Here is a 14783-nt window from a genome sequence, read left to right as displayed (position 1 = left end):
GAATAGTCTTCCCCTACGGCACAAATTCCTAACAACTCTTCATGCATCATTCATTAAACACAGACTTGCAATTTTATGTACAGCATAAGGACGTACAGGACAAATGATTTTAGAGACTCTGACTGTAGACAACTGTGGAAATCCCAATCTTTTATATCCAGGTCTTCTAAAAAACAACAACAATAAATCAGTTCTGTATATTTACTCATTTTATGAAAGTTGTCAATATCAAGAATTTTAGAGGGATTTCTGTGAAACAGTAATCTTGTCAAGATCACGCTCTTTTTAAACATGACAAGTTTGGAAAGATTAATGTATGACTTTTCTCTCCTCTCCATTTAATGTTGACAGAAATGAGCAAAGCCATCAGAAATCAGAGACAGCATCTACCCCAAGACAGTCCACATGAATGAAACTGGAATTGAAATAAATATTAACAGTGATGTCATCAATAGGAATTGCACTTCTCCAGGAAGGGTAACAATATTTGCAGAAAGAAGTAAATTGTTTGTGTTGCATTCCAATTTATTTAATTCTTTTTGTGCCATCATCAGTTCTCTCCTGCTTCTGATAGGAGTTTAATTGCTAACATAATCATATTGACTCCTAGAAGGATAGTTTTACAAAGAGGGCTTTCTACTCCTTGGAGAACAACATTTGAAAGGTAGTTATTCCAAGTGAAAGGTACAACCTTTCCTTTGAAAGTGGCACTCAAGCATGGTGCTCAGAAAAGAAAGGTTGAGTTCAATTAATTAGTAACTAATGAATTATACCATGCTCTGAATAGCAAAGAAGTTAACATGAGGTATTATAAGTGAGTGAAATAGAATAGCTTTCCAATTCCTAGTGCTTCAAAAATTCCCAGTCCTAATTCCAGAATACTTTGAAATAATCTTTTTTTTCAGATGTATTCCTTTTTATTTATGATCATTGCCAGTTTCAAATATGTAATACCTTAAGAGGAAGAATAATTAGGAAATATCCCAAGCTACTAATGTTTGAGCTTCGTTAATACCAGCTCTAGAAGAGCTGAGTTGTGTATTTGATGAAGTTTTCGTCAAAGACTTTTTTTCTCCATAAAACAATCCAGTAATCTAATACTAAAAACAAACAAACGAACAAAACCTTTAAGGAAACAAAAGTGAATGTTTTGCTGTTTTTGTAAATTGGCACAATTATAGTGGTATGGACTTCTAGGATAAGATCAGATTAGGAGCTGAGCCACCATTTTAGAACTGAGATGATGTCTAAGCTGTTATCAGAGTGCTCAAAATCAAACCATTTCGTGTTAGCATCATTCCAGTAAACAGGCTTGTGACTGAATTTAAATAGCTAATAATTAATATGAATTTTTTCAGCATTAAAAGTTCCCCTAAGTTTTGTCTGGGCCCATAGTTAAATCATTCTGGAAGACGTCATTAACTTCATGTGTTTCATTTGTCAGCCTAATTCTATTTCTTTTCTAAGTTAGCAAGAATAAATATAGCAATGTCTTTGAAAATATCACTTTGCCTTCAGATACTCTGATAAAGTAGATTTCATATCACTTCTGACACTTGACGTACTGCCTCCAAAAGGCAGTATTCATGGGAATAGTAAGCAACACTTACAGCTTTGCAACATTGCTCTCAAAAGTTCTGACTGACTCATGTTCATTTGAAACAGCTTTCAGCTCTAGGGAAAATTATGGTTATGGGATGTACTGTATTGTTGTAAAGAAATCTAAAAATGTTAATGTACAGGCAGAGACAATGATGTTTCTTATAGATCACAGAAACAGGGGAAATAGGGGAAGATCAAAAATTGTGTTAGTGACTTTTACACAGATCTGCAACATGTCTTCAGAAGTATTCAATTATGAAAATCTATTTCAATTAGATTTCTTTATATAAACATCATGGCAAAATTTATAAGAATAGAAAAGAATAGCAGACTTTTTAAAGGTGTTCTAAAATACACACTCCTTTTCAACATATTCTGTAAGTATGAAATAATATGTGATAATTTTAATAGCATTTAAGTGGTATTAAAATTATATATGTATTTTTTTAATTAGTAAAAACTTGAATATTTGAGCGTACTAAGTAACATTTCAAACGACTCATGCTTTAGAGACCTGGAGAAACAAATGCAGCAGTGTTGTACTCTGAGATCTAGCTGAATGTCTTGAGGAGGTGGTTTTTATGGACTAGTAAAGGAGGTAGACATTCTGAAATTACCCTAAGTCTTACAGAAGAGTTGGGTGATGCAAGTACTTTTAAGCAGTATGTACTGTTGTTTGTATTGATGTAATTCCAGGGCAGTCAATCGAATAATTTATCCTAGGGAAAAGTAAGACAGCAGTTTTCTCCACCTCCTCATCCTGGATACTCAGCTGAGACTTGTGGTTACAGTGACAGAGGGGGAAAACAAAATAAGTACTATACTTTCAAGGGTCAAGTTTCTGTTGATGTGACTAAAAAAGGGACAGTTTCATTCACTGGAAGATTCTAAGATTTTTTTCTCTATGTTATAGGTAAATATGTGGAGCTCCAAAAGTAATGCCTCCCATTTTTGTTATGCTGTCTCGTGCCATCAGATATGGGTGTTGGTGGTATGGCAATAAGGGTTGAACCTTCCCTCAAATGTTCCATTAAATTTTATTGTCGTGACATGGATGGCAGCTGAAAGCCTGCTCTATCAAATACTGTTATTGTGCTCTTTGTTGTGTATAGTTTCCATGGAAATAAATAGAAAGCATTACTTTTGGAACATCCTACATAGATTCTTCTGTTGGGTCTGCAAATCCTTGTTTATTGCTAGCATTAAATCTGCTCTGTGTTAGAATCATAGAACCACAGAATCACTGTGGTTGGAAAAGACCTCCAAGAACACTCAGTCCAACCATCTGCCTACCAACCATATTTCCACACTAAACTATGTCCCTTAGTACAACACCTAAACATGGGATGGTAGTCCCATATAGAAGGAACTACCTCTGTTTTATCTCATAGGCACTAAATTGCCTCTCTGTCAGCGTCACCTTCAGGAAAGTAACAATTACTTTCATATCCCAAATTCTAATTACAAAATGTCATGACTGTAGGTGGATAATGATGGCTAAACCGGGACCAATATACAACACAGAGGAAACAATATTTTGAAATGAGGAATTAGTCTCACACCACTGTCTTGGTATGTTGTGGTTATGGCTTGTGGGTTATTTTATTCTGAAAATGATATAAAATACTTGATGTTCCTCTGTCTTTTATTCTGAATAATCTTTTCAGAATGGAACTTTGTCCTAATTCGAGTGCCACTAAAATAAAGGTTAGATTCACTGACTGTATATGACTTCAGTGGAAAAGTTTTTATAAATTACCTTATTGTTTCACAGGCCTTGGAGAGTGCCGTTGTGGATGGCAATGAGTGTGACTCATCTGGCTATAGAGCTGGAAATGGAAATGTAATATTAAAGAAAATAAATAACAAGACTGAAAAGAGAATTAAATGAGGAAATGAGGCATGAATGCGTGAGACAGAGGTTAGTCTACTGCATGTAAGTAGATATCACCTAATTATTTGGGAAGCAGAACTTAGTAAGGGAACTGCAGGATCATGAGTGAACTAGAGCACTCCATAGTATGCCCAGCAATTTCACTTACTGCAGCAGGTAAATCTACCATTCCATAGTATATAAGGAATAGCTTGAAAGTCCCTTTCTTTGAAAGAAATGCATTATGAGTATTGATTGAGTGATTTGTATTGCTTATACATGTGTTATGATAGATTTTTTTTCATTGCCTATAAGCAGCTTATCACATTCAGATTTCCAAAATCATTCTTTTAAAGAAAAAAAAAAAAAAAAGCCGTAAAAATGTCTTAAATTTTGCTGTAATACATAAGAGCCAGGTCTTGAAACTTAACATAAGCTTTGTTGCATGAATAGCTGAACTTAGAGCTTCCAATAGAACCAGGTCAGCAACTCTTGGTTCTCACTCAGTAGAATCCTGGCAGCCCTTTTTTACCCAGGAAGAGAGTATAACTGTCCTCAATTTAACCCTAAATTTATGCATTACCTTTGAGTAGCCTTCCTCACTGTTCATCATGTACAGCTTTTTGAGAACTCTTACACTTTTACAAGGATAAAAGTAACTCTTCTTGATCTGTAAAGGCAGCAGAGACTGAATTCAGTGCACAGTTACTTTACTGTGTCATTTGACAACTGATTGTACCCTTACTGCTATGGAAACATCCTTTACAACTAGGTCAGTTACTCAAATGTCACTACAGCATCAGGTCATAAAACAAACTCCTCCCCAAGATTTTATGCAAAAATTCATTAGAAAGAATGAATATGTTAAACTATAACTCCAGTAAATGTATTGAACTCGTATCTGTAATAACTAAATAAATGTGGGTAATTTTACATGCTGTTAATGTGCAATGATGTGCAAATACTCATCAAAGCATTGTTTCTGTGAAGTCTCTAAGAGGTGACATGAATAAGGCTTTCAAAGTAAAAGCAATTAAGAAGAAATTCAAACTAGAATCTATCAAAACTCTGGCCTTGTCTATCCATGTAAGCTACAAACATAGGATGAAGCTGCTCATTTATTTTCATGTGAAACCTTGTTAATAATTTGTACCAACAAAATAAATAGAGGTTAATTGAGGTGTGCTCATTAACATTTTGCTGCCTGAGCAAACTGTTTTTATTTGTAAAACTAATTGAGACTTTTGCAGTTTGCATTTTTGGAACTGTGATATAGACATTATCATACAAGCCTGTTAGAAAAACAGAATAAAAATTGCACGATCAGCTTCTTAATTATAGATATTAATTTATTTATACTCATGTTAAATATTACTTAGATTTTAATTCTATTGTCAAAGTAGATCAAATAGAGAAACCTTTTTATTCTCCAGGTTTTATTTTGGATTTGGAAAAAAAACAGTAATAATATAACTGAGGATTACGAGATTTCTTATTTTATACCTCGCAGACTTTAGGATAGTCTTCATGGCAAGGCAGAGGTCTGGAGTCTATTCCATAGCTAAATATCAGGAGGTTGCACGTTTCTAAGTTCAGGCCCACCTGAGTCAGGCCCCAGAGATCTGAACATATGGGTCAGGTCAAATAGTAATTTAGAAACTTGCCAAATCCTTTACTGATAATGGTAACATGGTAGAGTTAGCAGGGCTTAGCACAGCAAGACCATACTCTAAACTCATCTGTTTAGCTTCAGACTTGTGGAAGTCACAGCACAGATCCCTGTAACTAGAAGAAGGCTGTGTCTTTTTCTTAAATCTCAATAGATTTTATTCCACCCCCCCCCCCCCCTTTTTTCATAGAACGAGCTGTTTGACACTTTCAAGGCACTTTCCAAGGCCCCTAAAACAAGATACTGAAATATTACTAAATTTGTTTCTTGACAGCTAAAAAGACTAAAGATCTAATAGTGTTTGTTATTTGTCTTATACAAGCCAGTTCATTTCCCATACATGTAAAATACAAACACAGTCCTTTTTCAAAGGAAATGAACCATCTCATGAGAACAAAATAAAACAGATTTCCCAATGCCTCATCAAGTGCTGGAAGCCTGAATCTAAATGTAGAAAAGGTGAATGAAAATATATCCTGTGTTGAAGTGACGAGATTGGTTTAGAAAATTCTGGTTGTAAAGCAAAGTGTCATTTATATAATAAGTTTGGATAATCCCTGAAAAACAAAAGGCACTGAGATTTTGGGGGTTGGACAGAGCAAGAATATAACGGCTGCCCTTATGGATATGTCCAGTGTGCAAAGTAGGGCCCCTCTACATGGGAGCTCTTACTACCAGGGCTTTAGAGGAAAATTCAGTTTTTACACTCTCTGCTGCAGTACAGGATGAGTGGTGGCAGGTTGAAATACCTTTGTTATATCCCAAATCAGATGTTTTTGTAAGAGGGGATAGCCAGGTCCAAGAATGCTCCAAATATAGCATTCACATTGCTGAGAATTCTTTACCCTTTTCCCTCCCACCATCTTCAACCATCTTGAACTTCCAAATGGGAATCTTCTGTATTGAGGGAAGGAAGAATGGGAGAAAGAATGCAGTGAGTATTATAAAAACCTGTTGGTTAGGTGCTGTAACTCTATCACTCTTTATTTATTTATTTTTAAACTCCTTTTGAGGTACTGGCATCAAACTGCAGAGTCCATAGGTAATCTATTGCAGATCTTCAGCGAGAGACTGACAGCCGTATATGCAGATTTAAGAGTTCTGATTTAATCAGTCATAAAAGTGTCAAAAAACAACTGAAATATGAAGTAATAGGTATAAATGAGCAGATTACACATAGAAAAAAAATGCAGGCATGGATCTGGTATATCTGAGTACTTGGAAAAATGAAAAACTGATAACCACTTAATTAAAGCAGCAATACTCCCAGTTTTGAAAGGCACTACAAAAGTTCACTAAGATACTTCTTACAAACTCCTTTGATCATGAAGCACCATTCCTTGTTAAGCTGCCGTAATACACAGCAAACAAGACTCGAGATATAGAAGTTTCTGCATTTTCATGTCCATTACCTGCTGTTTTTCGTGTCATCCTTTCCTCCCTAAGCCACAAAACAGGAAACAAAGACCTTCTGACCAGCTCATGTTTGATCTCTCAATCTCAGAAAATAAATTGTGATTCAGCAGCACTACGGGTTACAGGTAGGTAAGTACAACTTTTTATTTTACTTTATTTTATTTTAAATTCCCTCTTAAAATATCAGCTATGTTTAATCAAACTTGAATGCACTGACTTTTTGCTTAAAAAAAGAAGGTATGTGTACTCTTAAGGACTTTTCCTGAAGTACTTTCATTTATAAAAGCATAGAAGTCGAACAGAATGTAAGTAAGCTCTAAATAGGTCCCAGCTGCTGTTGGTAACTGTGTTCATATCTGAAATCTTTTCTCCCTCAGCAAATATTCAGCAAACAGAGTGAACAGCCTTTCTTGTGTTTACTTCCTTGTTAAGACAGATGCTGCCTTACTATTGGTAAACAACCTTCTGATATAAAATACTAATTGCAAATCAGAATGGATCTACGCTTTGGTATTTGAAAGCTGCAGTTGGTCTGTTCCAACAAAAGATGGCGCTGCTGTTTTCTTCAGAACTGTAAGGTCTATTCATTGATATTAAATACTTTTAAGACAATTCCCTCCTCATTGTCATAGAATATGCTCACTGAGATTGATATTTGTTATTACTTAGCTACCAAGTTGGCCTTAGACCTTTAAAAAGCACATATATACCCACAAGAAGTCCCATCTGGAAAAAACTAAGTGCCAATAATTCACAAAATACTCTTGCAATTTTAACTGCGTTAACAACCTCTTGGAGCCCAATTTAATCTCGATCATTATTTTATGGAGGTGGTTTTGTAACAAATAAGAAACAAAAGGAAAATAAAATATTTTTTGAAGATTCTTTCAGACCTGTCTTTTTTATGAGATATTTATTAATAATATTAATTCAAATTTCCCTTCATCCAGGTGCACCCTTCCCTGCCTATATTTCACATTCGCACAATATTTTACAATACACAATATTTTACACAACTCAGAACTTGTTCCATTGCCTTATATCAAATGAGTTAGCTTTGTACTTCAGAGCTAAGCAAAAATTAGGTATAAGCACTAATCCCACAAATAGTATAGATTAAAAATTAAGATGACAATAAGGAACAAATAGAATGGACGTAGTGTGAAATACACTGCACATCCCCAGTTACAAAATAAATTTGCAGTAAGCCTGTGTTCCAAATTAAAGCATCTACATGTTACCATAAACAAAACCTGAAAAGAGAACAAAAGCCAGACCCCAGACAGCAATAATCATAGTAACTATGTGTAAATACAAGTAGTCAATTTAAATAAAACTACATTTTAAAAATGGATCTATTCAGCATCTTGTAGGAATAAACAAAAATAATTCCTTATTTATTTGTCATCACCTTATTCTAGTATGATCTGAAGTATGGAACTGAGGCTGAATGACATCATCATAAACTGAAATGTCCCAAGTTATCCAGTGTGCTTTATGTTAGGTGGAACATAAAAAGTTTCAGATGTGTTTGGATAAAAATTACCATGTATTCTGATATCGAGGGAGCTTTTTTCTTGTCTTTTCTTTTGATAATATTTCTGTAAGTCAGAAGCTACATTTCAGATACGCTTCCAGCTTTCATTCTGGATTTGTTTTTATAAAAATACAGTCATGTTATTCTGTAAGAGAATCTTCCTTGTTCTTTTTCTATCCTTTCCATGCTTCGCTCCAAAACAAGGATTAAAAAAATAAAACCCACCAGACAAATGATCCTGAATTTTTGAAACATCTTGAAATTGAGAATAAAGGGCTTTTTTTCTTAAAAGAAGCATGCAACAAACATCTTTCAAACCACAAGGAACAATTCACAGCATGGTGAAACCCCAGACATTCCACCCTGCCACTCCTTGCTGCTCGTGATTACCTCCATTCAAAATGGCAGCCATTGGAAGTATTAAAGAAGCCGAAGTTTGTATTTTTAATGAATTAATTAACAAAACCAAAAGCTGTAATTCAAAATGGAAACTTATCACAATGAAACTGTAGCAGTTCAAAACCTGAAGTAACACAGTTTCTCAAAATGGTAATGCTGACCTTTTTATTGGCAGAGGTGTCCTTACGTGCAGCTCACCTGGTCAGTTTCACCAGTAAATAGGACAGTGGTGCATTGCCAGATGCTTACAATTGTCTTCAGTGAGTGGAAGGACAACTGTGGTTTTACAGGTCTCTGCACATTTGCACAGCAAGAAGTCACCTTGCCTCATTAAGATTACATTGCCACTTTGTTTGTCTGTTCAGAGTGTTTTTAATGAGATTCCCCTTAAATTACTGTTTGGAGAGAAGCAGAGTATTAGCACACATGTATTTCACTCATACGTTCAATGCAGTAAAACTGGGGGGGAAAAAAAAGAATTGTCAGAGAAGTGTAATATGTGGGTTTTAGATTCTCTCAAAATTAAGCTTTCAAAATTACTATTGTGTGTATTTTTTCCTTTGCTGTGTGTATTAATCCTGTTCTAATATAACCTTGGAGTTGGGCATTCCTTTAAATTTAAACTCTTTTTTAATTTTTCCAGTTTTACCCTGTTTTGTTTTCTTGTTGTTGTTGTTGTTCTTTGGGTTTTTTTTCTTACCTGATGTTCCAGGCTGTGTTATACAGCAACTCTGACCCACATTCTTCCCTCCCTTCCTATCTCAGAACTGTCTGCCCTTACTGTGTTCTGCCTGCTTCACTGGAGGACTCTGTCTGTTTCATGGCTGCATTCATTCAAGCTGGGAATTAGAAGAAAGAGTGAATACTGAAGAGACACTGCAGGAAACTGTCTTTCCAAGGAGCTGAACTTTCTGCTCACTCATTGCTCGTGGAGAGCTCCGCTGACTCCTGTCACAACCCCAACTGGCAGCTGTTCCCCAGAGGTAGCCAAACAGGTGCAGCTCAGGAAATTCTTGTAGTTGAATTATTTTTCAGGTGCTTAAAAACCTTCATTTCATTGCCAAAGTTCTTATGGAAAAGAAGAGAAAGTAATGTAGGCAGAAAGAGCTTGAGGAAGAGGGACTGAATTTTACACTCAATGCTAACAGGTAATCAAAAATGTTCATAGTAGTGAATCACATTGCAACCTTCCCCATTTCATTATTTACTAAAGAAACATAGTAAATTTCATGATGTACTACTGCTTCATGACACTGCATTAGCAAATCAAACAGTAGGCCAGCGGTTGCAGGCGTCTTTCAAATGGTGACATTCTTTCACAATTAGTACCACAATAAACAATGATATGCAGAGTTAAAAAAACACTCAGCGTTTCCTGCAGGTGATATTTATTTATCAAGATACCAATTTACGTATGCTGAAAACCATATTTAAATTAATTCATAACAAGGACAGATTCATAACAAGAGTGCAGGGATAATTAAGGTATTTGAGGTAAAAGGACACTTCATTTTTGTACTTTCTACAAAATGCTTTCCTTAAGATTGGATCAAAATCTGTATGCTAAAAGGTTAAGCACAGTACAATGTAATACATAACAGATTTCTGAGTGTGTATCACTGTTGCATGACCAAATTCCCTGAAATCAAGACTATGAGCCCCAGTGTTAAAATTCAGTTGTATGTTTTTGCATTGTTCTCAAGAGTCTATTCTAGATAATCAAGAATCTTTAGTAAGAGATGAACACAGAATCACAGGGTGTGGGAGGGACCCCCCAGAGATCATTGAGTACAACCCCCCTGCCAAAGCAGGTCCCCTACACCAGGTAATGATTAGAAACTGATTTTGGTGGCATGAGGACCTCGGCTGCCTGACACAACTTTTCTGTATTAATAAAGAACTTGAAAGGTGGGTTATGCTTTCACAGTATCAAATCTGTATGGAATCAGGAAAAATAAAAAGTAACTAGAGCCAAGAAACTCAGAGTGAGTAGTATTGTGAAATTCCAGTAATTTTTTCTCTCTGAGAATGGCATATCATAAATATTTCTTCAGTCATCAAAGAAAAATCATTTCTGCTCTTCTCCCCTCTACTGCTGCCCATAAAATAGAGGAGCTGCACCTCTGTAATTAGAAATTAGCTCCTCCTCTTCCTCCCTCCACATGCTTTGGCTTGAAAACAACAGTTTCATACTTGTAGCAAAATTAAGCAAAAGCACCTGTCTGTAGCATAAGTGAGAATTTAGATGGTCAAGCCTAAAACCACTGGTTAGTGACATCAGCTCTTGGAAGCATTGATAATCACAGGGCTTGAAGTTCATGAGATCCCCACTGTGTTGTGGTTTGCAGCAAATCTGAAAGGAAATAGATTAACACATTCTGTTGTTTGTTCCTGTCTTTGTAAAGGCATTTTATAGACTTATTGGAGAAAACATGGAATTTAGAACAAATATCTACGATGCTCACTGTCCTGATCAATAGCTACTATACTATTCTTAAATAAATGGACAGACTGCACTCTCAATCTCTGGCAAATGAAAGTTGTACACATTTACTTACCTTTAAATTTACCTACACTTGAATATGTAGTTTTTTGGACCAGGTGAAAACATCTAGAATCTAATAAGGAAATTATTTTAAAAAGAGGCTTTTAAAATTTCAATTAAAAATAAAAATAGGTTTTGTTGCAAAATTTGATACTGAAAATCTGTCACAAAGAAATTTGACAGTACTGGATTTCTGCTATAGATTGAAATACATACATTTAGAAGAATTCTGAAACAGAAGATGCTTTTTGTCCCTTTCACCTTGCCTAAAGAAATCAATGTTTTCCTTTGGTTCCTGAAAACTGAAATCAGTGCTGTTGAATTTCAAACAGAGTAGCACTGTATGTAAACTTTGTTTCAATACACACTCAAAACTGCTTCTTTGTAAGGAAATAAGAGAACAATACTTGTTTTCTCAAGTAAGATTATCTTAACAGATTAAAGAGCTTTATTAATACACTTCTGATTATTTCAGCACTTACTACAGCTTTTTTTTTTTTTTTTTTTTTTTTTAAACACACTTGGAAATACATCAGAAATGCTCACTTTAATGAATGATACTATTTAAAATTAGTATGAACAAGTAAACATAGTCTTCTACCTTTGTTTTATAAATGGCAATTAATTAATGTAGGATAGAACTCTAATATCTAGATTACAGTATGCAAAAAAAAAAATGTTATTTTAGTTGCTGATATATATTGGCAACAGGTGTAATTAGGACTTGATCTCTGTTTCCATTTAATGCAGCTTCACGAATTGTGACTTTCAAGCTCTAATGAAAAGGACCAAATGGAAAACAGAAGAGTTATCAAATGATCTATTAGTTGTTTGGGTAATAGTATGATCTACATAAATTGTATATAATATAGCCTTTTTTAAGTGATGCAAACTCCTATTTACCTATTAAGATATTATTATAAAAAACAGCTAATTAGTTATTTATAACTTGTGTAAAAAGAGCCCAATTTCAACCATGACTGATCTGAATCACAGAGTGGTAGGCATTGGAAGGGACCTCTGGACTTCAGCTGGTTCTCAGTCTATCTCTCTATCCACCCATCTGTGTGGTCTTCCTTTTTCCAGATCTAGTCAGTCCAGTTACCGGTCTCATAGAATTTTCTCACTTCTGTTTGACTTTTTGGGTGTTCTTATGTGCTGGTAGCTTGCACATATACTGATATGATGGTGTTATATGCTAGGTGTAAACATATGACCTGTGATTTTTTAATCTCTAGTTGAAAGGAAAAACAACTACCAAAACCAGCAGAATAAGATCCAAAGTCAAATGCATCCAAAACAGAGACCAGACTAGAAAATCACAATGCATTTTCTCAGATTCTCCATTACAGGCATAAATGACAGAGAAGTAAAAATTGTGGCCATGAAACTTCTTTCAGATCTTAACATACAAGGATGAAATTGTGTTCAAGATCCTCACTTATTTTATTATTTACCTTCCTTGATTCTCTGGCTTATGATTTATAATCTTTTTATCCCCTTACACCTCCCCCATCTTATGGAAAACATATCACAAAGGATTTATTTTTTTTTTACATCACCTTTTCATTTAACCAAAATCTGTTTCCAATTTTAGAGGTTGGGATTATAAATTACTGCAAAAATTTAAACAGATGTGAATTTCCTTCTCACAGCAAGAAGGCAAACCTGGTCCAGATGCAGAACAGCAACAGCAAGTGTGGCAATGGCTGGGCCCTCTTATGTTTATAAGGTATGTTTTTTTAATATGTAGATATAAATATGTATATGTATATGTGTGTATATATATATATAAATCTCTTAATCTCATTCAAAACACATTTTTAAAAAACAGGCTATTTTGTTCCTATCAATTGTAAGGTATTTCTTTTCATAGAAATCTGCAATGAGTAAAATTACAAGTTGTTGGTGGTGTATAACAATTATTTTTAAGGTTCAGGGGAATACCTCTGAAAAGTTCACTGAAGTAAAACTCATAATTTAGCACCTCTTATTATTTCTTTTTATTTTTTTCCTAATAATTTTGATAGCACAGGCAACATTTTTTTTTTTTCCCTTTCCAGGTTATTTTGTATGTTATTCCATAACATTTTGAAGTTGAGAAATACATAATTAAAAGAGGAGATGTAGCAAAAAAATTAAAGATGGTGATAGGGTGATATCTCACTTACTAGTCCTGTTTAGTTGCCTTCAAGTTAAACCAATCAGTTTTGCAAGTATATATTCAATCTCAATCTACACACACCATATATAAAACTATATCTGTTATCTAACAGAATTTTTGGTACATGTATATAACATAAATGAATTTTAATTCCTATTATTTTATTAGATAAAAAGTTTAATTACCTTTAGATGAGTTTCAGAAGTCAAAAAAATCCCTCCAAAAATTCCTGAAAGGTTGAGCAGGACAATCCAACCGAACAGCTGATTGGTGCAACATAAAGTGGTTAATGTGCAGCATCTTCCAAGGGAATGGTTGTTAACTTAAAGAAATAATTAAGAAATACCATCATTAGCATCAAACCAGGTACAGTGTTTAATAGTATCCAAAAGTATTTAACAGTTCTGATATTTATGTAATCGTGTGACAAAAAGAACGGCTATATTTATTATGCTTAGTATAATTAAAGTGGTATCCATAAAGTTAGAAAGTGTCTGTTTTCACATAATAACCTTTCTTTCCAACAGTGGTAAAATGATGCTGAAAATCTGACCCTGAGAAGAAATGTGATTTTTTTTTTTTCTGTGACAACAGAATTCATTGGACAAAATTAAGAAGGTATATATTTGAATTAAGTGCAATGAATGGAACTCCTTCTTCAATACCATGTATCTTTCATCTTGCACATTTTAAGTCATACTTTTTATGAAAATCAGGCCTAATATTTTCAGTTCAGCTTTCATTTTATAATAATGTCCCCCTTGGTGAAGTCCTGTAAGTGCTCTCATAGAATAACACTATAATGGTTAACTCTGATCTGGCTCTGAGTTCAGTTTGGGTCTTTTCCACAGACTTCCCACATCCAACAAACCTTGGACAAATTCTTGTATCTAGTTCAGAACTCTCCATCTATTTTAGCAAAGCTGGCTGTGCTCTATTCTTGAAGTGCTGTGATGATCAGGGCCTCCACTGAGAATGCTTTTAACTGGAATTTTGACAGATTTCCAGGCTTTTGTCTGTGATGCTAAGATAGATTTTCATGTACTATGAGGTAAATAGCGTGAAATAGGTTTTCTGTTTGCTTCCATCCTCAGATCCTCAACTTTAAGATAAATATGCAAGAGATAACAGTTAGTGAGTTTCATAATTCTACATTCTAGCACCTTTATTTAATTCCCTCCTTCTACTTCGCCAATTTTCATCTGCACATACACCAAACTGATGAATCAAGTCCTCACTATAAAGATTTTCTTTCTGCCTTTAAACATTATGCTCAATCACATTTGTAATACTGTAATGATCATCTAATATAACTGAAAACTCTTCACTTTCACCTCTTTGATACTGAGACTCAGAGAGTGGTTTCTCAGAGAGTGGTCAGGCACTGGAATAGACTGCCCAGGGAGGTGGTGGAGTCGCCATCCCTGGCAGTGTTCAAGAAGCGCCTGGATAGGGAGCTAGGAGATATGGTTTAGGGGTTTCCTGTAGGTATGGTAAAGGGAGGACGGTTGGACTAGATGATCTTTTAGGTCCGTTCCAACCTTGTGATTCTATGATTCTACGATTCAAAGCTGTTAC

The 14783-nt window shown here is 34.8% G+C and overlaps 1 long non-coding RNA gene across 7 annotated transcripts in view; it reads right to left on the bottom strand.

Annotated features, from left to right (window-relative positions):
• Positions 1 to 2124: 2124 nt before the first annotated feature.
• LOC107314326 (uncharacterized) overlaps positions 2125 to 14783 on the bottom strand; it is a 97594-nt gene continuing 84935 nt past the window's right edge. For 4 of the 7 annotated variants that reach the window (XR_014947017.1, XR_014947015.1, XR_014947016.1 and 1 more), the window contains 2 exons: positions 13391 to 13527; positions 7949 to 10849 (listed from right to left, as the gene is read on the bottom strand). This is a non-coding gene — a long non-coding RNA (uncharacterized LOC107314326). Of the gene's footprint in view, positions 3432 to 4058; positions 10850 to 10926; positions 11115 to 13390; positions 13528 to 14783 lie in introns of those variants that run through there. The other 3 variants (XR_001555338.3, XR_014947019.1, XR_014947018.1) reach the window with 3 other exon arrangements.

This window comes from Coturnix japonica, chromosome 5 (assembly GCF_054131305.1).
Source record: "Coturnix japonica strain WE chromosome 5, WE-NBRP24, whole genome shotgun sequence".
Taxonomy (NCBI): domain Eukaryota; kingdom Metazoa; phylum Chordata; class Aves; order Galliformes; family Phasianidae; genus Coturnix; species Coturnix japonica.
This window is presented reverse-complemented; position numbering and strand designations above follow the sequence as displayed.